This window comes from Macrobrachium nipponense, chromosome 6 (genome assembly GCF_015104395.2).
Source record: "Macrobrachium nipponense isolate FS-2020 chromosome 6, ASM1510439v2, whole genome shotgun sequence".
NCBI lineage: Eukaryota > Metazoa > Arthropoda > Malacostraca > Decapoda > Palaemonidae > Macrobrachium > Macrobrachium nipponense.
The window spans coordinates 123200752-123223646 of NC_061108.1; the positions used below are offsets into that span (position 1 = coordinate 123200752).

General features: G+C 47.7%; 1 protein-coding gene across 3 annotated transcripts in view; it reads right to left on the reverse strand.

Annotated features, from left to right (window-relative positions):
- The window catches only part of LOC135216099 (secretory carrier-associated membrane protein 1-like), an 81681-nt gene that overhangs the window by 52836 nt on the left and 5950 nt on the right, over positions 1–22895 (reverse strand). The window lies entirely within an intron of this gene.

Sequence of the window (22895 nt, forward strand, 5' to 3'; positions counted from 1 at the left end):
GAAGCCTGATTACATAGAAGGTAGGTGATGGTAGCAGGCAGGCGAATGGAGAGGTAATGCCTACCACCACTCAGAAATCTAGCACATTCTCCACAGTGACAGAACAAATGTGGTGGTGGTTAGAGGTGGAATTATGATAAAAGATTTCAGGGATATACATTGATGCTTAAATCTGATGTGACATGATTCTTTTTGTATCGTCCATATTCTCAGACTCAACGTGACGTTGCCAATTCAAACATAGCACTACTTCCCTTATGGTTAATAAATATGATTCCTTTTATGCACTGGTATAATTCATAATCTCTATGATTTGAACTGATTTTTTCCCATGTTAGTGGTACCATCCATCAATGACAGCGCACTTAACGTGCAGCATTATAACAGTAGATTCATAACATTTTCAAAATAGGAATATGAATGACTAAGTTTTCTTTGAATGTTGAAATTTTAGGCTGTGTTTCAGCTGCCTGTATATTACAAAATGATTTACAGGCCTAAAATGACAATTTGTCCAAAATTGCATTTTTCCTAACTATACAAACCTGAGGTCCTTTTACAATAGGAAGGTACTAGCGGCAGCTGGATAGGTCGTAAGCTTTCGAACAAGGGGTTCGGTAGTTAACTGCTTGTCCGACAGGCGCGCGCGCGCGACTGGGAGGTAAACAAATCACTTTTGCTTTTGGCCCAAGCAAAAACTGCAGAGTGAGGGGTGGCATGAGGTGGGGCTATGTGTAAAAGGACCTCAGGTTTGTATAGTTAGGAAAAATGCAATTTTGGACAAATTGTCATTTGTTCCGACACGGCATACAAACCTTCGGTCCTTTTACAATAGGAAGACTCACTTCTTGGTGGGTGGAATCTGAGTCTTTTGTGAACAGACTGGTGTTCGCCCAACCTTGGAAGCCTCCCTGGTCGTAAGAGCGAGGGAGGGATCCAAGCCTCTGTCCGATTGATCGGGGTGTGCACCGCAGGATCAATGGTCAGACCTCTGGACCGAGTACTAAGAGAGAGGCAAGCGTATCTCTTCGTACCAGCAATGTAAGAACTTGTTCCTGTACAGGAGCAAAGATAAAGTCATGGTTTTGACTCTTGTAGGCATCCACTTCCCCCCTTGTAGAGGAAGTGTGTGGATATTCTGCTCCTATCCCTAGTGAAAGGGATAGGATGGGGCTCTGTCATATAGCTCACCGGCATCTCGTCCTTATCCAGCAGGGGTGATGACCGTATCCCTCTACCCACAGGTAGAGGTGTAGAAAAAGATAGAAAGAGAAGCCAGTCACTTTCTCATTTACTATCTATTCATACAGTCACACCAGGACTCGATGCTGTTCAGCCTGCTAGGGTCTGGGTTAGCTAGACGACGTGTTGAGCAGCCACCACGGGTCCTAAGGAAACCGATCCAAGGACCTGTGGGCAATATCCAAAGGTATAAGGAAGGTGCCGGTGGTCTGGTTGTACCAGACCCCTGCCTTCCATACCTGCGCCACGGAGAAGTTCTTACGAAACGCCAACGAGGGGCCAATACTTCTGACTTCGTGAGCTCTTCGGACGGGACGTACGGATGTCGTCACTACCATCAGCCTCATACGCCCTCCTGATGACCTCACGCAGCCAGGACGAAAGAGTGTTCTTTGATACTTCTTTCTTGGTGACCCCGGTGCTAACGAAGAGGCGTCGACACTCAGGCCCGAGGTGTCGAGTTCTCTTCAGATAGCGCCGTAGCGTCCTCCCAGGACAAAGCAGCATCTCATCCGCATCATTATCGGCATGAAGTTCCCGTACTCTCTTCGCCGATGCCAGGTCCAGCAAGAAGAGGGGCTTGTGAGTTCTCTGGGTGGGCAAGACCTTTCGAAGCTCCTCCTAAGTAAGGAGATCTCGAACGAGTTCGAGATGTCCAATCCCGTCAGTTTCAGGACGAGCGTCAAGGCGGCTCTGTATCCTTTGACTGTGGGAACTGAGAGGAGCTTCTCTCGGCGAAGAAAAACGAGGAAATCCGCTACCTGCTGAAGAGTGGCTCTGAGAGGAGATAGGCCCCGTCTACGACACCAACCACAGAAGACGGCCGACTTCCCCTGGTACACAGCTGCAGAGGACTGACGGACGTTTCCAGCCATCTCTGTTGCTGCGCTACGAAAAAAGCCTCTCGTTCGCAAGAGATGTTGGATAACAGCCAGCCGTGAAGACGTAGGGACTGGACTGCTCGGTGGTACCGCTCGACGTGTGGCTGGGCGAGAAGGTTGTGCCAAGGGGAATCTCTCTCGGTTCTCTTGCGAGAAGAGCCAGCAGGTCCGGATACCAAATGGCCTGTGGCCATTTGGGAGCCATCAGGATCATCCTGAGATTCGGGGTGACCAGTGCTCGACTGATCACCTTGCGAATCAGGGTGAACGGGGGAAAGGCATAGGCGAAAAGGTTGTCCCACGGGTGTTGAAGAGCCTCCTCTGCAGCTGCCCATGGGTCCGGCACGGCCGAGAAGAACACCTGGAGCTTCCTGTTGTGCCGGGTGGCGAACAGATCCTCGACTGGTCGCCCCCACAGGTCGAAGAGCCTTTCCGCCACGTCCTGGTGTAGAGACCATTCGGTCCCTATCCCTTGATCCCGACGGCTGAGCGTGTCTGCTACTACATTCCTTCCCTGGAATGTAGCGTGCCGACAGCTCTATTGAGTGTGCCTCGGCCCACTCGTGCACCTGCCGAGTCAACTGGCACAACGGGAGAGACACTAAGCCCCCCCTGTTTGTTGACGTAAGCCACCACCGTGGTGTTGTCGCACATCAACACCACTGAGTGTCCCATCAAGCGGTCCTGGAACTCTTGGAGAGCGAGGAACGCTGCCTTGAGTTTCAGTACATTGATGTGAAGGTGCTTGTCGTTCTCGTACCACACTCCTGAAGTCAGCAACTCCTCCAGGTGTGCGCCCCATCCCTCGGTCGATGCGTCTGAGAGCAGCTGCATGTCCGGGGGGAGAGTGCGCAGAGGCACTCCTCTTAAGAGGTTCCTGTCGTCCAGCCACCAGGCTAGGTCCTGCCTCACCTCCTGTGTCAGTGACAATGGAAAGCTTGGGGGATCCGTCGCCTGTGACCAACTCTCCTTTAGTCTCACTGAAGAGACCGCAGGTGAAGACGCCCGTTAGGGACTGCCTTCCCGAGTGACGACAGGTGTCCGATCACGACTTGCCATCGCTGAGCTACCCGTTCCTGCCGAGACAGGAACTGGTTGGCTGCTCCCTCCCGAATTTGCTAATCCGCGAGTCTGCGGGGAAGACTCGCCCTGCTACCGTGTCGATCAGCATACCCAGGTACTTCATCCTCTGCTTGGGCTCGAGATCGGACTTTTCGAAGTTCACAACGATCCCCAGATCGCGACAGAACTCGAGCAGTCGATCCCTGTCCTGTAGCAACTGCGAGCGGGAGCTCGCCAGGACTAACCAATCGTCGAGATACCCCATCAGACGTATCCCGTGCGAATGGGCCCAAGCAGACACCAGAGTGAACACTCGCGTGAACACCTGTGGGGCGGTTGAGAGACCGAAGCAAAGTGGCTGAACTGGTACACCGTCCCGTCGAGGATGAAGCGGAGGTACTTTCTGGAGGACTGATGAATGGGTATTTGGAAATACGCATCCTTCAAGTCCACTGAAAGCATGAAATCGTTCTCCCTGATAGAGTCGAGCACTGAGCGTGCCGTCTCCATCGTGAACCGGGTCTGGCGAACAAACCGGTTCAGGGGAGAGAGATCTATCATCGGGCGCCAGCCTCCCGTAGACTTTTCCACCAGGAAGAGTCGACTGTAAAAGCCCGGTGATTGATCCGTGACGATTTCTACAGCTCTCTTGCTCAGCATGGTCTTGATCTCCTGTCTCAATGCTACGTCCTTCGATGCCCCTGGAACGTACGATGGCTGTTGGACCGGGTTGGAGGTGAGGGGTGACCGAGATTCGAAGGGTAATAGATCTCCCTCCCGAAGGACATCTACAATCCAGGTCTCGGCGCCATAGCGCTGCCAAGTTGCCCAATGGCTGGCCAGGCACCCCCCCACTTCCGGCAGCAGGTGAGGGGGAACGCCGTCCCTAGCGTTTCCCCCTTTTCTTCGACTTCCTCCCAGAGCCTCCAAGGGAGGAGGAGGGCTGGGAGGAGGGCTGGTTACGCTCCCCTTACTAGAAGTCGAAGAAGACAGAGTCATTCCACGGGGCTTCGACGCAGCTACCGTCTTAGCCACCGAGGAAGCGCTAGCCGAGCCGTTAGACTTGGCCGCAGTCCAAGGCTGCCCAGAGGCCTTCGAGACTGCCTGGTGAACCAGACGGTCACTGTCGTCAGTGCGCCGTCTGTCCACCGCAGCGTCCACCATCTCTCCTGGGAAGAGAGACGTGGAACTCCGTAAAGGTCCGTTGCGAAGTCCCAACGCCGCTTCGCGCCCGCCGGCCTGGAAACCCGAGTAAGGACAGCGTCCCTTCGTCGGAGAACCAGGTTGGCCCACAGGTTCACCGTCTGGTGGGCAAGGAAGGAGATGGCTCCTCCCCCAGACTGGCAAAAGTCTCCTGAAGGCCGAGTCATCTTCGGGAGAAATTCCCCCGGAGTTGGCTGCGACCTTAGATACTGTGAGGGACCACATATCTAGCCAGGAGACGGCCTGGAAAGCTGCCATGGCGGTAGATCCAGGCCGAATGTCTCTTGCTGCGAGAACCACAGGTTCTCGGACAGGAGCTGCTGCAGAGACACACCCGAAGTCAGCCTGGCTACTCCGGGTTCACCTGTTTTGGGCGGCATCGGGTCTTCAGATGGCACGTAAAAAAACGCCGCTGTCGCAGCAGAGGAGGTGGAAGCAGCTTGCTCGACCTGCCAGACTTGAGCGAGCCGTCTTGTCCGGAGACAAGCGATTCAACCTGGTCCAGCACTGAGTCCGGCAGCTCAGAACGCGGCAAACCCACCGTCGGTCTGGGTTCCCTCTTCGGGCCCCAGAACGACTCGAGCCAGGACGTGGGCTCGGATGGTGGGAGCAGCGATCCTTCCGTGAGGTCGTTGTGCTGACGAATCAGCGCAATAACCTCGCAAAGTTCCTCTGGATCTCAGGAGTGACTGCTTCCTGCGGAGTCGGACCGTCCAGTCCCTCAACAGGGGCAACTCCCGAGACCCTCCTCCCTCAAGGAGAAAGGAACAGCGACAGACCCCTCTCGGTCTGCTCCAACCACCTGTGCGTACGACCTGGCTGGTCCGAGAACCGTGCCTGGTACGTACGACGCCGTGGTGGGATCCTGAGGGGCGCACCCCTCACGATCACTCCTCAATACCTCGCCCCTCCCGGTGTAATCCGAGGAGGTTGAAGGTATGGAAGAGGCAGACCTGACGCTCCCTCCTCGCTCGCTGGCAGAACCAGCGGGCTTGGAAGACTGCAGGCGATCGCCAACCGTGGTGGCGATCGAGCTGCAGACCTAGTCGAGCCGTCTCGCTGTGGAGAACGGCTGGACCGAGAACAGCGGCTCGGGTCTCGTGTGTCAGAGGAGCTGGTGCTGGTCGCCGTACCCGATCGCTCTCTGTGAGAGTGACGGTCAGGCGACCGGCGAGCTCCACTGTCACGGTGAGATCGGTGCGTATCCTCACGGTGCGTCAGTTCGCTGGTACCAGCCGTGGCTGGTGCCGGCGAACGGGGGGACCTCTTCCCAGCCTCAGCCCGTGGCCGGTCATGGACCGTCACGTCCGCCCGGGTAGCCAGCTGCTCGCCGCAAGAGCGAGAGCTGGTCTGGTGAGAGTCGCGTGAGCGGCTGTCACCAGTCTTCCGCTCCGTGCCGTGAACCTGACGCTGAGCGAACTCAGAGGTCTGGTTCCTGGCTGCACGGTCGCTGGTAAGCGACCGTACACTCGGTACCTCTCGCGAACGAGAGGCCGAGACAGACCCTGCTGCGTGGCCGAACCACTGACAGCAGGTGAGGAAGTGCCGGTGTTAGCCGGCACTCCTCTGGTCCCCGTAGTCTTCTTCCTTGCGGAAGAAGAGACGGGTCCTGCCCCCGAAGGAGCCCCTGGGTGACCAGCGGAAGAACCCCCCGGTCTCACCAGAGCGAGACGGGCCCTTAGAAGTTCCCGAAGGAGACTTCTTAGGGGGGGGGAGGCGACCTTCTTCTTCTTCGGCAGGGGAGCCTTAGAAGACGAAGGGGAAGAGGCGGCAGACGACGACGAAGACGAAAGAAGACGATGAAGACGACGACGACACCTTCCTCCTCTTCTTCTTCTTCTTCGTCAACCTTCTCAGGGGACCGACGTCAGATCTGTCATCCAGAGCGGAGCCGGGGCTGCTGTTGCCGAAGCAACAGGGCCCGGACGCACCGTCCGAAAACAGATCAGCATCGGGAGCAGCGGCGCCAGGAACAGGAACAACATCAGCAGGTGCAGGCATCACAGGAACGGCAGAAAACCGCAGGAGCAGGTACAGGAACGGCAGCAGTGGTCCACGTCACGTCCGTGGACAGCAGCTGGGCAGGTACGGCCAGACTGTGTAGGTGCGGTCTAAGATGGGCGGACCAGCGGCCAGCAGACCATCCTAGGTACCGGTGGGAGGTCCAGGGGCTAGCTCTTCTTCGGGCACATGAAGTCCCGGTCGCGGCAGCACGGCAAACACAGGTGGCGGCATCACACTCCCCCGAGTTACGGCGACTGGCCCCTGCACCGATGTAGTGGGTGTCACAGAGACCGCGTGCTGGGTGTACACCAGGTGAGGAGGTGAAGCGAGCCGGGTGTTGTAATGGTCGTGGTGGTGGTCGTGACCGTTGCATGGTGACCGCCCACGGAGCCAGCGAGATGGTAGAGCAGCCCCTGGACACTCGGCACGCCTGCAGCCCCAACGATGCCCACACCTGTCCGAGGTCATCCTTCGCGGCAACCGCACCTGAGGAGGCAAAAGTCGGGTGATTAGGGGGACCTCCTACCGTCGTTTATATTTTTTTTCCCTTTTTTTTTTTTTTTTTTTTTGTTTGTTTTTTTTTTATTTTTGTTTGGTTTTTTTTTTTTTTTTTTTTTTTTTTTTTTTATTTTTATTTTTTTTTTTTTTTTGTTTTTATTCTTTTTCTGTTTTTTTTCCTTTTCTTTTTTATTTTTTTTTTTTTTTTTTTTTTTTTTGGGTTTTTTTCTTTAATTTTTTTTTTTTTTATTTATTTTTTTTTTCTTTTTGGTTTTTTTTTTTTTTTTCTTTTTCTTTTTCTTTTTTTGTATTTTTTTTTTTTTTTCTTTTTTTTTTTTTTTTTTTTTTTTTTTTTTTTTTTTTTTTTTTTTTTTTTTTTTTTTTTTTATTTTTTTCCTCTATTTTTTTTTTCTTTTTCTTCTTCTGGTTGCGCGAAGACGGATACGGATAGGAGGACCCAGGAGCTACAACTCGACGTCAGGGTACTCTAGCGCCCTCCTCCACACCTCGACAAATCAGGAGAGGAGAAGGACCTAGAAACGCCCCCCGAAGGGGAATGGGCGCGAGACGTGGAAGTTGAGCGGGCGGCAGGAAAGAAGACGAAGTGTCCGTGCACCAAGGAGTCGCGAGAGCTTCCCGATTGGATCATTTGCAGGCCTTCGCGTCAATCCTGCCCTCATACAAAATCCACTGCGCCTCCGACCAATTAATAAACACATTACAAGGCTCGGCTCGGGAGCATTCGCGCCCCCACCGGACACCGAGCACGACAAATATGAGGGTCTATCTCCGGGAAAGAGCGGAACTTCCCGCATTTACGCCCTTCGGTACCCGGGTGGGCATAGTCTCCGTGGGTAGCGAGGCGAGAGATTCCATCATTAATTAATTGCAGTTCAATTAATATGAAAAGAGAGAAATGATTGTACTTACAATGAATTCTTTCATACACAAACACAACCATATACTCAGAAAGCAAACGACGAGAAGCGGGCAGAGAGCGTCGAACACACACGTCCACTATCGCTGTGAGGCCGAAAGCAAAAGTGATTGTTTACCTCCCAGTCGCGCGCAGCGCGCCTGTCGGACAAGCAGTTAACTACCACCGAACCCCTTGTTCGAAAAGCTTACGACCTATCCAGCTGCCGCTAGTACCTTCCTATTGTAAAAGGACCGAAGGTTTGTATGCCGTGTCGGAACAAACAATAACCTAAGCCTTCTGAGATGTAACTGGTTATTAATGAATTTATTTGCCGAGATTACCTGTTCTTTGATTTTATTTATGTACGTATATAGATTTTTGACATTATGACAAGCACTGGGGCAACTAAGGCCATTCAGCACTAAAATGATATTGTTATGATACAATAAAGTTTTGTACATACTTACCTGGCAGATATATACTTAGCTATAGACTCCGTCGTCCCATACAGAAATTCGAATTTCGCTGCACACGCTACAGGTAGGTCAGGTGATCTACCGCCCTGCCGCTGGGTGGCAGGAATAGGAACCATTCCCGTTTTCTAATCAGATTTTCTCTTCCACCTGTCTCCTGGAGGGAGGCTGGGTGGGCCATTAATCGTATATATCTGCAGGTAAGTATGTACAAAACTTTATTGTATCATAACAATATCATTTTTTTTTGTACATTCAACTTCCCTGTCAGATATATACTTAGCTGATTGGCACCTTTGGCAGAGGGTAAGAGACAGCTAATTACTGAATAGATAGGTAAACAACATACGTTGTAGGTAATAAATAAATAAAACCTTGGTTCCTACTTGTTTAGGCAGAAGATTCCATGGCTAATGCATAGGAATCTGCTTCGCCTCAAGAGCCTCAGCGAGGATGTGACCTATGGCTAAGAGTTCTTGTTGGTCTGTCAAAGGGGTCTTATCCACTTACTCGACAGAACCTAAGGATCTTTGTCAATGGGGTCCTATCCACTTACATGACAAAACACCTTGCCTAATGGCATAATCAGGGAGCACGACACCGATCCCGATCACCTGATCCTAACACGAGGGTTAGTACCGAGATTGAAAAGAGTTATCCCCAAACTCCTTTCAAACAACCCTAAAAGGTCGACGTTAAATAATCAAAATTTAACTAACTAATCAAGGATCAGTATCGGCTTCTGTCCCAGCAACGTATCCACAGACTCGCATAAACCAAGAGAGAAGGATCTCTCGTAGGTTATTCTGACATCCTTCTAGTACTGGGAAGTCAACACAGAGTTGCATCTACAGTCTGTGGCAGCTAACATGTCCTTTATGACATATTCTTAAGGAAAGAAAGAGAAGTCGCAACGGTAAGACCTTCTGCGCCTTAAATCTCAGCTGCTAGAAGAAATCCTCAGGGTACTATCGCGTACTTCAAGATCAAGCTTGTCACAAAGAAGGCCATGGTGTACTTTGATATGGGACTCGCCTGGCAGGCACCTCGTACCTGGCTGGCGCTTCGTGCCTGGAAGTCGCTTTGTGCCTGACTGGCTTCTAGCACCTGGCAGGCACCTCACGCCTGGCTGGCGCCTCGCGCCTAGCTGGAGCCTCGCGCCTGGCTGGCGCTTCGTGCCTGGCTAGTGTTTCGCGCCTGCTGGAGCTTCGCGCCTGGGTGGCGCCTTGCGCCTGGCTGGCGCCTTGCGCCTGGCTGGCGCATCACTCTTGGCTGGTGCCTGGCGTCCGGCTGGCGCTTCTGGCGCCTGGCTGGAGCCTGGCTCCTAGCTGGTGCTTCTGGCGCCTGGCGCCCGGAAGGCGCTTCTGGCGCCTGGCGACCGGCCGGCTCCTCCCCCACTTTCTGGAGCTTCAAGCCTGGCTGGAGCTTCGAGGCTGGCTGGCGATGTCCATCTCGGACACTCGTTTGTCCGGTCTGTCCGCATCTGGCGCTTTGCGCCAGGTTGGAGGCCCCCGCCTTGTTCTCCTCGGACAATAAACGCGCTCGTCCGAGCTGTCTGCCTCTGGCGCTTTTCGCCTGGAGTCTCCGGCCCAGGATGAGGGGAGGCTCTTGGAGCCAGGTACGTCCAGTAGACGATAAGATATCTTGATACGCCGAGAGAGAAAAGTCTTCCTCCGAGGAGGATCCTTCTAGAGTATTTCCGTTGCAGACGAGATCTATTCCTGCTTGTTGAGGAGGATTCTCGTTGCAGAATCTTCCCTCTCCTTGCTCGATGTAGGGGAAGGAGGTCTGGAAGTCGAAGATGACTCCGAGCCGAAAGTGGGGAACCCAGGGCTTTCTTGGCTCTTATCGTATCCCTGTGAGTACCTTCTGGGAAGCGTTACGGGCCCTCGTCGCACTCCCAAGATTCTGTCGGCAACCCTTAACCCATTTCTTCTACTGAAGAAAAAACTTAAGCGCCCTGACTGGGTAAAGATAACCTTCTATCTTTTCTCCTATTAAAGGGGAAAGTCCCTTGACTTCAAAGCTCTGAGTCAGGGTAGGAAGGGTTTTAGTTCTTCGCGAGAATAATGTGCTATCAAGAACCAAAACTCCGAGTCTCCAATGAATCCGATGCTAGAGTTCCATACATGAAATTCACTTGTCCTCTTGGTAGTTGCTTGGGCCAAGAGAAAAAAAAAAAAATGAATTTTCTCACAAGATTTCTAAAAGAAGCTCGATGAGGAGGTTCCACTTTGTCGGAACAAGGAATCTGCGGGCCATGAAAGGATTCCAACTCGAAGTATATGATGTCCTACTCTTGGATGTCTCGAGGTATCGTAAAAGATCCCGAGGATCTTAGTCTTCTACTGTCTGTAAGTCTTTGTAAAGACAGAGTATATCCTGCTACTGTATTCTTTTATAGCAGATATATCCAAAGGTGATTCTTCTCTCAGAAAGCGAAGAAAGCAACCATGTAGGTCGCAGAGGTATTGAAAGAGGACAGTTTCTTCATTCAATCCAGCAAGATCTGCAGCACTTCTTAAGTCTTAGCTATGACACTTGCCATGCACCTTGAAAAAATCTTCTCATTCATGTCAACTTCTCGTAAGTCTGCATGTCGACAGACTCAGAGTGAAGAGGTTTTTTGAGGTACCTATTTCAGTGAGGCTTGAAAGAGTAGACCGACTCTCTTGTGAAGGCCTTTGGAAAGTGCTGTAGGAAGGACGTGACCTCTGTGAATGCAGCCTCTCGAAGGCCAAAATGGGGCGAAAAACATTATCTTCTTTCCCTCTGACGCCAGATAGAAGAGATTATCAGTAAAAAATCTCCCGTAGTTCTTGCCTCGTCATGATGAGGGAAGAGTATGACCTGAAGGAGAGAGTCCACGCTAAGAGAAACTGCCTGTTACAGCAGTCCTCTGTATAATGGAGAAGGGCTTCTCTCAGTATCGGAATCATCCTGACAAAAGCGATGGCCGCCTGTGCGACATCTTGCGCCTTTGCCAGGAGAAGGCTGATCATGCTAAAAAGTAATAAGAGGAGCATCGCGCTGACCTCTCTCTCAAAAGGCGAAGAGGGAGATCCTGGCGCCTCGATTATCTTAATATATCACTTAAGAATTTGGATAGGGGAAGAAAGACTAATATTTAATTCGCTTCCAAAGTAAAGGATGGCGTCTATTGCTACCGCTTTTGGTATCATGAATAGGGAAGTAGTCTCGAGGAAGTTTCTTCGTCTTCAACATCACGAAGAGATCTATCAAGAAAAAAAAAAAAAAAAAAAAAAAAAAAAAAAAAAAAAAAAAAAAATCGTCTCCTCCCAGGTTTCCACAACTTTCTTTCCAACGAAGATTAGCCAGAAGTCAATCGTTATCGTCAATAGAGACGATTCTCACAGGCGTGCAACATCGTGTAGCAAACCACTTGAGGATCGATACGATCCGTGCCAGTGCTCAAAACAGGTTCTCTCTCATTAACGCGAACAGGGGCGAGGAGAGAGATTCTCAATGCTCATTGATATATGAGAGAGCTGTGGAATTGGTCTAATTAAATTAAAATTAATTTCGACCCTCCATGGGATCGAACACACCTCCAGTTAAACGGGGAACGAAATCAGGAACGGACCGTGACTACCAAGCCTGCTATCAGAGGCGCTACTGAAGCCCTCAGTTAACAACTCACTCTATCGAGGAATTGTAGAGTCAACTAATTGCTTGCAATTCTTAAGACTAAGTTATTTCCGTTTCTTGGTAGGAAAAAAAATATAGGTCTGCATTGTAGTCCATTCAAGGAAATAAACTTCTGCCACGAAGAAATGGTTCCCAGCAGACTCATCTATTGTCTCACTGAGCATGCTCCGTTCTCTAATAAGGCTATGCTCCCATAAGCATGAGAGCATTACATAATAGTAGCGCTATTCCGCGTTAGAATCTTCCAAATTCTGTTACATTGCGTTAAACAGCATTGAAAAGGTGTAAGAGATCTTTCTGCTGAAAGCTTCTTAGCAAAATGCAGGCAATGTTTATTCATTTTTGCCTACAATTTCCCTCAATACGAGGCCAAAGTCCGTGATTGCAGGGGAGAGATACGGTTAGCTAGTCCCTCCCGTAGGAGAGATGAAACCGACCGCTCATGACAGAGAACTAGATGGTACTGTGTTGGTCTCCAGTGACAGCGATCTACGTTCGCTGCCTCGCAGTATTCTTCCTGAGTTGCCAGCTACTCCATTCAATGAAGGAATAGGCTAAATTATTATCGAGCCTAAGGAAACTCTCAATAAAGCATATTTAAGCGAAACAGCCTTCGCTAAAACAAAAGTTGATTTGGTGTTTGACGTAACAATACCTTTAATCGTTGTCCTTACCTCAGAAACTCCTGGAAGGATACAGGGATTTCAGTTGCCATCCGTAGAGGTAACTACGGCATGCGTATATTACACCCAGTGCCGTAATTTATAAGGGTATCGTGAATCACTAATCGTAAAGAATAACGACACTTGTCCTTGTACCAAGAGACAAAAACTCCATTATGCAGAAATGGATACGAACACGCGTATAAAAGCTCCACCTACCCTCCCCCCCCCCCCCCCCCCCCCCCCCCCCCCCCCCCCCCCCTCCACCGCCACCCCTTTCCTTCCTTCCTTCGCCTTCCTTTCTCTCTCTCTCTCTCTCTCTCTTCTCTCTCTCTCTCTCTCTCTCTCTCTCTCTCTGTTGCCAATCGGTATGTGTTGACCCTCCAAACTGGGTATAAGACTACACACAAAACGTTGAAATTGGTGAAACTAGGCTATGTATTGGAAGTATATATACATAAATATTAAAGCAATTTTATCATTATTGCATTACTATGACAACTAGATTTCATGGAAACAGTTTATAATAATGAAACGGCGTATGTGTGAAGCCTCCACTAATGTGGCAACGATGATTTTGCCATTCTTAGCATGCAAACATTAAAGGTTACATTTATTTCTGGCATACGGTTAATAAAGAAATTCAAAATACTAATATAGACTGAAATCAAAGAAAAGTGCTAGCAAAAACGAAAAAGCAAAAAAAAATATGTATATAATTCACTTATCCCTAGTTGTTCCTCTATGGTTTTCGGCAGCCAGATGTACGAAAACGTTAGAAACATTTGATTGTATCTACTTTAGAAATATCTGTAATTTTTCGGGGTAATTTGGTTGCAAAAAAGGGATAATATACATGAATTAAATTAAAAATTTTAAATAAAGTAAATTTGAACTAAATAACGAGTAAAGTAAACAATTTAGGGATAAACTTTGCAGTTTCGTCGTCTGCTGTTCATAACTGTGTTTGTGGCGCACGCGCTTAGGAACAAGGAACAGCAACTGGTTTAAAGTGCAATGTGGAGTGAACTGAGACCAAAATGTGTATAATAACAATCAAAGAAGCACTGTGGAGTTTCAGTTGTGATGGTAGTAAGGATAAAAACCACCGATTAGTACAAGGTAAGAATGAATTCAGTTCAAACCATGACCCTGGGAATAAAATGTTAAATACTTTCAGTAATATAGGCAACAAAATGTTGTTTTATTTTGCTGATTACAACTGTAATCTTGAGTAAGATCAATAAATGTTACACACATACGCTAACATTGTTCAAATGATTGCTGGGAAGGCTGGGAAAGATAATTTTCGTCACTGACCAAAACCTGTACATCCCACGGTAGCCGCCATATTGGATTTCAAAACTGCCTTGAAAACATATTTTACGAAGAGCGTCACATGCTTATTTTAGTTCGTATGGGGGTTTCATATATCACATTATGTTGACGAAACTTCAATCTTTTGAATGGTATGCTTGGAGTTGTAATTGTATTCTTGTTTCACCATTTAAATATCGAGTGAATAAGACCTAAAAACCGTGATAAGGGTTGGTAGTCGCTGGTTTTTCCCCCTAAGCACTGTGGAGTTTCTGTTGTGATGGCAGTAAGGATAAAGCCACTGATTACAAGGTAAAAATGAATTCAGTTCAAACCATGACCCAGTTCAAACCATGACCGCGGGGAATAGCAAGTTTCATACTTTCACTAATATAGGCAACAGAATGTTGTTTTATTGTGCTGATTAAAACTGCAATCTTGAGTAAGATCAATAAACATTACATATATACGCTAACATTGTTCAAATGAGTGCTGGGAAGGCTGGGAAAGATGGTGGACAGTCCGTGATTAGACCGGCCAGCCACACGATAGCCGCCATATTGGATTTCAAAACTGCCTTGAAAACATATTTTACGAAGAGCGTCACATGCTTATTTTAGTTTGTATGGGGCTTTCATATATCACATTATGTTGACGAAACTTCAATCTTTTGAATGGTATGCTTAAGAGTTGTAATTGTATTTTTGTTTCACCAATTAAACCGAGTGAATAAGACCCGGCCAGCGTGATGATGGTGGATCGTCCGTGAGTACGATCCTAAGTACCCTAGATCTACCACACTTTTCATTACCCTCTGTTTAATCTTAAAATAGTATGGCCTTGATTTCTAACTTTGGAGAAAATTCTTAGTTCGAAATGAAAGTAGTCAAGCTTTTCCTCTCACCACCAACAACTCATGACTGATGACCATCTCCGGTGTCAGCACGTGTTAAAAGTACTTTTTCGGAGGGTGGCCACAAACACAGTAGTCAGTGGGTTGGCCAGTCCAGTAGGGGGAAACATCACGACAGGCCAACCCTCATCACGGTAGACGGGTCTTATTCACTCGATATTTAATTGGTGAAACATGAATACAATTGCAACTCTAAGCATACCATTTAAAAGACTGAAGTTTCGTCAACATATTGTGATATATGAAAGCCCCATACGAACTAAAATAAGCATGTGAGCTCTTCGTAAAATATGTTTTCAAGGCAGTTTTGAAATCCAAAATAGGCGGCTACGTTTTTGCATGGACGGTTCTCATCAGTGACGGCCACCATCTTTCCCCAGCCTTCCCAGCACTCATTTGAACAATGTTAGCGTATGTATGTAACGTTTATTGATCTTACTCAAGATTGCAGTTGTAATCAGCACAATAAAACAACATTTTGTTGCCTATATAAGTGAAAGTATGAAACTTGTTATTCCCGGGGTTATGGTTGGAACTGAACTCATTCTTACCTTGTAATCGGCGGTTTTTATCCTTACTGCCATCACAACTGAAACTCCAGAGTGCTTATTTGATTGTTATTATACACATTTTGGTCTGAGTTCACTCCACATTGCACTTTAAACCCGTTGCTGTTCCTGGTTTCTAAGCGCGCGCGCCATAAACACAATTTCGAACAGCAGACGACGACAGACGACGAAACTGCAAAGTTTTATTCCCTAAACTGTTTACTTTACTCGTTATTTAGTTTAAATTTACTTTGTTATTTAAAAATTTTGATTTAATTCATGTATATTATCCCCTTTTTTGCAACCAAATTACCCCTAACGAAAAATTACAGAGTATTTCCTAAAGTAGATACCAATCAAATGTTTTCTAACGTTTTCGTACATCTGGCTGCCGAAAACCATAGAGGAACGAATACGGAAAAGTGCAGAGGAACGACTACGTTTTTTTTTTTTTGCTTTTTTGTTTTTGCTAGCACTTTTCATTGATTTCAGTCTTTATTAGTATTTTGAATTTCTTTAATAATCGTATGCCAGAAATAAATGTAACCTTTAATGTTTGCATGCTTTAATGTTTGCATGCTAAGAATGGCAAAATCATCGTTGCCACATTAGTGGAGGCTTCACACATACGCCGTTCCATTATCATCCTGTTAAGCGTCCGCCCCTGATGAGCTCGCTGCTAACGTACCGTCACGCTTTTTTTGTAATCAGCGATCATAGCACTGATGATAGTTTTTCAAAGTTAATATGAAGTTTTTATGTTAAAACAAAGTTTAATGTATACTTACCTGGCAGGTATATATATAGCTATATTCTCTGTTCCACCTGGCAGAAATTTTCAAAACTCGCGGCAAACGCTAGTAAACCTATTAGTAGTTCAGGCAACCACCACCCCGTTACAGTGGCGCTAGCGCTAGGAACCGTCCCAATTGGGCCAGATTTTCTCTGAACCCTGTCTCCTGAGGGGAGGAGGGTGGGAATTAAATTATATATACCTGCCAGGTAAGTATACATTAAACTTTAACATAAAAACTTCATTTTAATGTATGACACTTACCTGGCAGGTATATATATAGCTGATTGACACATTTGGAGGTGGGTCAAAGACAGCAACATTATTAGAGTATAAAAATATTATTAAAATATTATTAAAACTCTAGGTTCCTTACCTGCTAAGGTAGCTGACTTCATAGGTCCTGCCTCTAAGCCTGCTTAAACCTTAGTAGCTCTCAACAAGGAAGTGTCCTGTATGGTTGAAGAAGCTAAGACTGGAACTGACAACTGGACGTGACCAATGTGTTGACAGAACCATACAGCCTCTTATGCCACGGCATTCAAGTAGTCATAGATCATTTACCTGAACTACACACACACCATCACCAGATAATACTAACAAGACTGATAAAAGTACCGAACACTTTTCTCAGACGACCAAAAACACAAACACCATCACCTAATAAAATCAACTAGCTTAAAAGAAGGTTATGGGGTAGTAACTCCTTTGCCCAATACTGTACCAGAGGACACGTATGGACCTAGCGTCTGACAATTATCAAAGGTTGTCTGAACATCTCTAAGATAATGAGACGCAAATATTGAATTAGTTCTCCAATATGTGGATTCAATAATTTCCTTGAGGGCTAAATTCTTTTTAAAAGCTAATGAAGTCGCAACTGCCCTGACTTCATGAGCCTTCACTTTCAAAATACCAAAGCTCTGCTCTTGACACACAACATATGAGCTTCTCTAATTAACTCTCTCATGAAGAAGGCTAAGCGTTCTTTCGTCATGGGTCTACTGGGGTCTTTAACTGAACACCACAGAGCATCAGAATTCCCTCTGATATCTCTTGTTCTTTGCATATAAAACCGCAATGCTCTCACTGGGCAGAGAACTCTTTCTTGCTCGTGACCCACTAACTCAGACAGACCCAAAACTTCAAAGGATCTTGGCCAAGGATTAGCTGGATTCTCATTCTTGGCCAAGAAACCTTCTTGGAATGAACACACTGCGTTGCCATGCCATGCTTCCATCCCACCTTCTTCGATATAGCCTGAACGCTCACTAGCTCTTTTAGCGGTTGCCAAAGCTACTAAAAAGATAGTTTTCTTAGCAACATCTCTCAGAGAGGCTTTCTCTAAAGGCTCGAATTTGCTAGAAGTTAAATACTTCAGGACCACATCGAGGTTCCAAGCAGGTGGCCTGCATTGTGGTTGTTTCTTCGTACCAAATGACCTAATCAGATCTCTAAGGTCTAAGTTATTCGAGATGTCTAGACCTCTGTGTCTAAACACTGAGGTTAGCATACTCTTATAACCTTTGATTGTCGAAACTGACATCCAATTCCTTCCTCAAGTATAGAAGGAAATCTGCGATTTGGGTCACAGAGGTACTGGATGAAGACACTTTCCTGTTCTTACACCACTTCCGGAAATTCTCCCACTTCGACTGATATACTGTGATTGTTGAATTTCTTCTGGCTCTAGCCACTGCCCTGGCCACCTCTCTAGAATATCCCCTCGCTCTGACAAGACTTTCGATAGTCTGAACGCCAGTCAGACCCAGAGCGAGGGTATTCTTGTGGAAAAAACCTGTCGAAGTGGGGTTGTCTGAGTAAATCTACTCTTAGCGGAAGAGTCCTTGGCGTATCTATTGTCCATTCCAGTACCTCTGTGAACCAACTTTGGGCCGGCCAAAACGGGGCTATTAAGGTCATCCTCGTCCCTTGGCTCTCCCTGAACTTCTTCATCACTTTCCACAGTATCTTGAACGGAGGAAAAGCGTACACATCTAAGTTTGTCCAATCCATCAGGAATGCGTCGACCGCCACTGCTTCCTGGTCTGGAACCGGAGAGCAATAGGTTGGTAACCTTTTTCTTTTTGTTCTGGCTGTCGCAAACAGATCTACTACCGGACGGCCCCACAACTTCCACAGGCTCTGGCAAACCTCCATGTGCAACGTCCACTCCGTCGAGAGAAGTTGTTCTCTTCTGCTCAACAGGTCCGCACTCACATTTTTCTCTCCTTGTATAAACCTGGTGAGTAGCACGACCCTTTCCTCTTCCGCCCAAAGCAGAACTTCCTTTGCCAGATTGTAAAGGGGAAAAGAATGAGTCCCTCCTTGTTTGCGGATGTATGCCAGAGCCGTGGTGTTGTCCGAGTTGATCTGCACTGTCTTGTCTCGAATCAACTCTCTGAAGTGCTTCAAGGCCAAGAAAATTGCCATCAGTTCCTTCCTGTTTATGTGCCAACTTGTTTCTTTCTTGCTCCAACGTCCCGACACCTCTTGAGGGCCTAATGTCGCTCCCCAACTCGCGTCCGACGCGTCGGAAAACAAGACGAGGTCTGGGCTCTTCTGCTGAAGCGCCATCCCTCTTGCTAACCTGCCTGGAGTCAGCCACCACTTTAATTCCTCCTTTACTTCGGCAGGAATTAGAAACTGGAAGGAATCCGGTTGCAATTTTCTTGGCCATGAAATCCTTCAGAAAAAACTGTAGAGGTCTCATGTGCAGTCTTCCTAAAGAATGACCTCTCTAGCGAAGAGTGTGCCCCCAGTAGACTCATCCACTCTCTTGCTGAGCATCGGTCCTTCTTTAGAAAGTCCTGCACCTTCCGAATGCATTGGGCTTGCCTTTCGGGGGACGGAAAAGCCCGAAAAGTCACTGACGATATCTGAATCCCCAAATAAATATCTGTTGTGGGATCCAATTGAGACTTTCCCATGTTTACTACCAGACTAGGTCTTTTGCTAAGTCAATGTTTGATTCAAGTCCTCCAGACATTGACTTCTTGATTGGGATCTTATCAACAGTCGTCCAGATAAAAAGACACTCTGATCCCTCTTAAATGCAACCATCTCGCCACATTGGACATCATCCTCGTGAACACTTGGGGGGCTGTGCAAAGGCCGAAGCACAGGGCCTTGAACTGAAAGACCCTGTCCTGAATCACAAACCTTAAATACTTCCTGCTTCCTGGATGAATCGGAATATGAAAGTATGCGTCTTGTAAGTCCAGGGTCACCATCCATCCCCTGGACGTACCGCTGCCAGTACTGAATCGTTCGTCTCCATAGTGAACTTGGTCTTTTCTACGAAAAGATTCAGTTGACTCACGTCCAGAACTGGCCTCCAACCTCCCGAGGACTTTGCAACCAGGAACAACCGGTTGTAAAATCCCGGAGATTCGTGATCCAGAACAGGCTCTATGGCTCCCTTCTCTAGCATGGAAGCTACTTGCTCCCACAGAGCCGCTTTCTTCACTAAATCGTTGTAATTTGCCCCGAGGGCTCTCGGAGATGTTGCGAGAGGAGGTCTCTTCAAGAAAGGAATCTTGTACCCTTCCCGAGCTACGTTGACAGCCCAGGGATCTGCCTTCATGTTCTGCCAAACTTCCCAAAAACCTTGAAGTCTGGCTCCCACTGTCGTCTGGAGGACTGAAATCTCATTCTTTAGAGGTGGTCTTGGCTCCTCTTTTAGTGGGTACTCTCTTACCCCTAAAGGCGGGTCGAGCGAATGTTCTGCCTCGAAAGGGCTGTTGCGAAGGCCTAGTATCCTTTGAAGTTTTCTTAACCAACTTGGATGGTAAGAACTTCCTAACTGAAGACGAGAGAAGATCTTGAGTGGCCTTCTTGAGAAAGGGAGGAGAGCTATATCCCTAATCACCTCTGAAGGAAACAGCTGTTTCGAAAGGGGAGAGAACAGCAACTCCGATTTGCTGAGAGTTAGAAATCCTTTTGAAGCGAAAGAACACAAACAGCGATCTCTTCTTTAGTACTCCTGCTGTGAACAAAGAAGCCAGTTCATTCGTTCCGTCTCTCAGAGCCTTGTCCATGCAGGACATAATGCTCTTAGCTGTTTCTATATCCTGCGAATCCTCTTCTTCTAGGGAGTTCGCCAGTGCTCCCAAAGACCAATCCAGGAAATTGAAGACTTCGAAAGTCCTAAAAATCCCTTTACAAAGATGGTCAAACTCTGAAGACGTCCACAGACCTTAGCAGACTGTAACGCCTGTTCTGCGTGAGCTGTCTACTATACTGGAGAAGTCCCCTGGGAAGAGGCAGGTACTCCCAGGCCTAGACTTTCTCCAGTAGCGTACCATACTCCTGACTTCGATGCTAACTTAGCTGGAGGAAAAACAAAAGAGTATTTTCCCGCTTCTTTCTTATCCTTCATCCAGTCATTCACACGTTGAAGGGCCTTCTTCGCCGAAATTGACAGAGTCATCTTAAGGAAAGAGGACTTCTTGTAGTCCTAGTCTTGGAAAATTGTGATAAGGGAGATAACTGGAGCTGTCGGTTTGAATTCCCTTCAAAAACAGAAGAAGACGTGAAGTCAGAACCTTATAATCTGAAGAAGGTTCCGTATTCTTTACCTCAACTAATTCCAATTCCTCTTCTGCTGAAGAAACTGTCTTGTAAATCATTGTCGTGTTGACGCTTCGCTGAAGGAATAACTGTCCTGCCGCCTGCGTCCTGCGGCTAACGAGGAATCGGCGTCCTGCCGCCTCTCCGATGTCCTGCCGCCTGCGTCCTGCGTCCATCGTTAGACACGTCTGCTTCCTTGTCGCCTGCGTCTTGCGTCCACAATTGATCCCGAGTCCTGACGTTTGCGTCCTGCTTCTTCCGAAAACCATTTTCTCCTTCCTGCGTCCTGCGTCCTGAATAACCAAGCGATCGCCTGTCCTCGTAGCGCCAGTGCGCCCTGAGTCCTCGATCGCAACGCGTCCTTGTCTTCCCTCTTAGAAGACTTAACGGGAAGGAAATCGTCCTTCGCCTCGAAGATGCCTGCCAGGCGCATCCCAAGACTTCACAAGAACTGCCAGCTTGGACTGCATTTCCCTTAAGAAAAACCTTCGTACTATCTTCCTGAATGGTAGCGGACGATAGGAGGAAGATTACGAGCGGGACTGCGACGTAAGGAGAGCGATCTTGTACTCTACCCGACGGAGAAAGACGAGGGGAAGATACACAAGAAGATGGAGGAGATGTTCTCTCATCGAAATCCAAGGACGAGAAGGACGTATAGCGCCAGTGCGCCCTGAGTCCTCTTTAGCACGAAAAAGTCCTTTTCCTCTTGATCGGAACTGCGTCCCCGTCTTCCGAGGAGGACAACACCTCAGGACTACTCCAAGCCTCACGATCTTGAGCAGTCTCTCGAGAGCCGTTGATGTCCTGAAAGTCCTCTTGAGGGGGCGAGACACAACTGCATACCGACTTTCCCACTCGGAAGTCGAACCATCCGAGGACGCACACTTCCCAGTTACGCCTTTTTCTGCGGCGAACTGCAACAGCCTGGGAACTTGCAACAGGACTGTTCGAAGGGACGCCTGACCGCGACAAAACCTCTCTCGCCTCCCTTCGACTGTCGACATGCCTTCTCCCTTGGGTCTGGGAGCTTGACAGAGGTCTAGGTCTAGGAGCACGAGAGAGACGATCAGACGCCCCCTCCACTACACTTTCACTGACATCAAAAGCACTAACTTTATCCGTAAGTCGATGTATCTGGTCGCCCATGGACGCAAGGGCAGCAAACACCTTCACAATATGTGATCGTTCGCCTCCTCCGATACAGCGGCGGGCGCAAGGCAGATAACCTGGGGAGAAGGAACTACCAATTCTACGTAGAAGGAGCTGGAGAGGAAATACATTCACTCCTTTTACTAGAAGAATTCGACTTTCAATACTGAGAAAACAGATCTCCTTACACGATCTTTCTCAAGTCTCTCAACATATTTCATAAATATCTTCCATTCCTTCTCTGATAAATTCTCACATTCAAAGCACCTATTCTCCCAAGTACACACATTCTCTCTACACTTCTTACAAATGGTATGAGGGTCGACGACGCTTTCGGCAACCTTACCTTGCACCCCTCTTTTACACAAACTCTAAACATACTTCCAGTATCAGACATCTTTAAAGAACAATCCAAAGCGGATGCCAAGCTAACGTTTCCGAGTACAATACCAAAGATCCATGAAAAGTCAGCAACGAGAATGAAAATCCTAGCAGGGAACCACCAACAATGTTGCCGGTTCGGCTGGCAGAGAAAATCTGGCCCAATTGGGAACGGTTCCTAGCGCTAGCGCCACGGTAACGGGGTGGTGGTTGCCTGAACTACTAATAGGTTACTAGCGTTTGCCGCGAGTTTTGAAATTTCTGCCAGGTGGAACAGAGAATATAGCTATATATATACCTGCCAGGTAGTGTCATACATTAAAATTGATTTTTATGCTTGGTTGATTCCATTTACTGTATTAATTAAAACTGTAGGAAATTCTCTCTCTCTCTCTCTCTCTCTCTCTCTCTCGGAGTCCAGTCACTCGGCAAAGAAAAGTCATCTTCACTCCCGCAATTGGAAGAAAAGTTTGTATCATCACTGGAGGATTCAGAACTAGAGCTCTCATCATCAAATAGGTTATCAATATCACACTCCTCATCTAGTATTTGATTGATCTCACCTGAAGAAATATGCCTCCTATTTGGGACATTCATTGTGAAAGA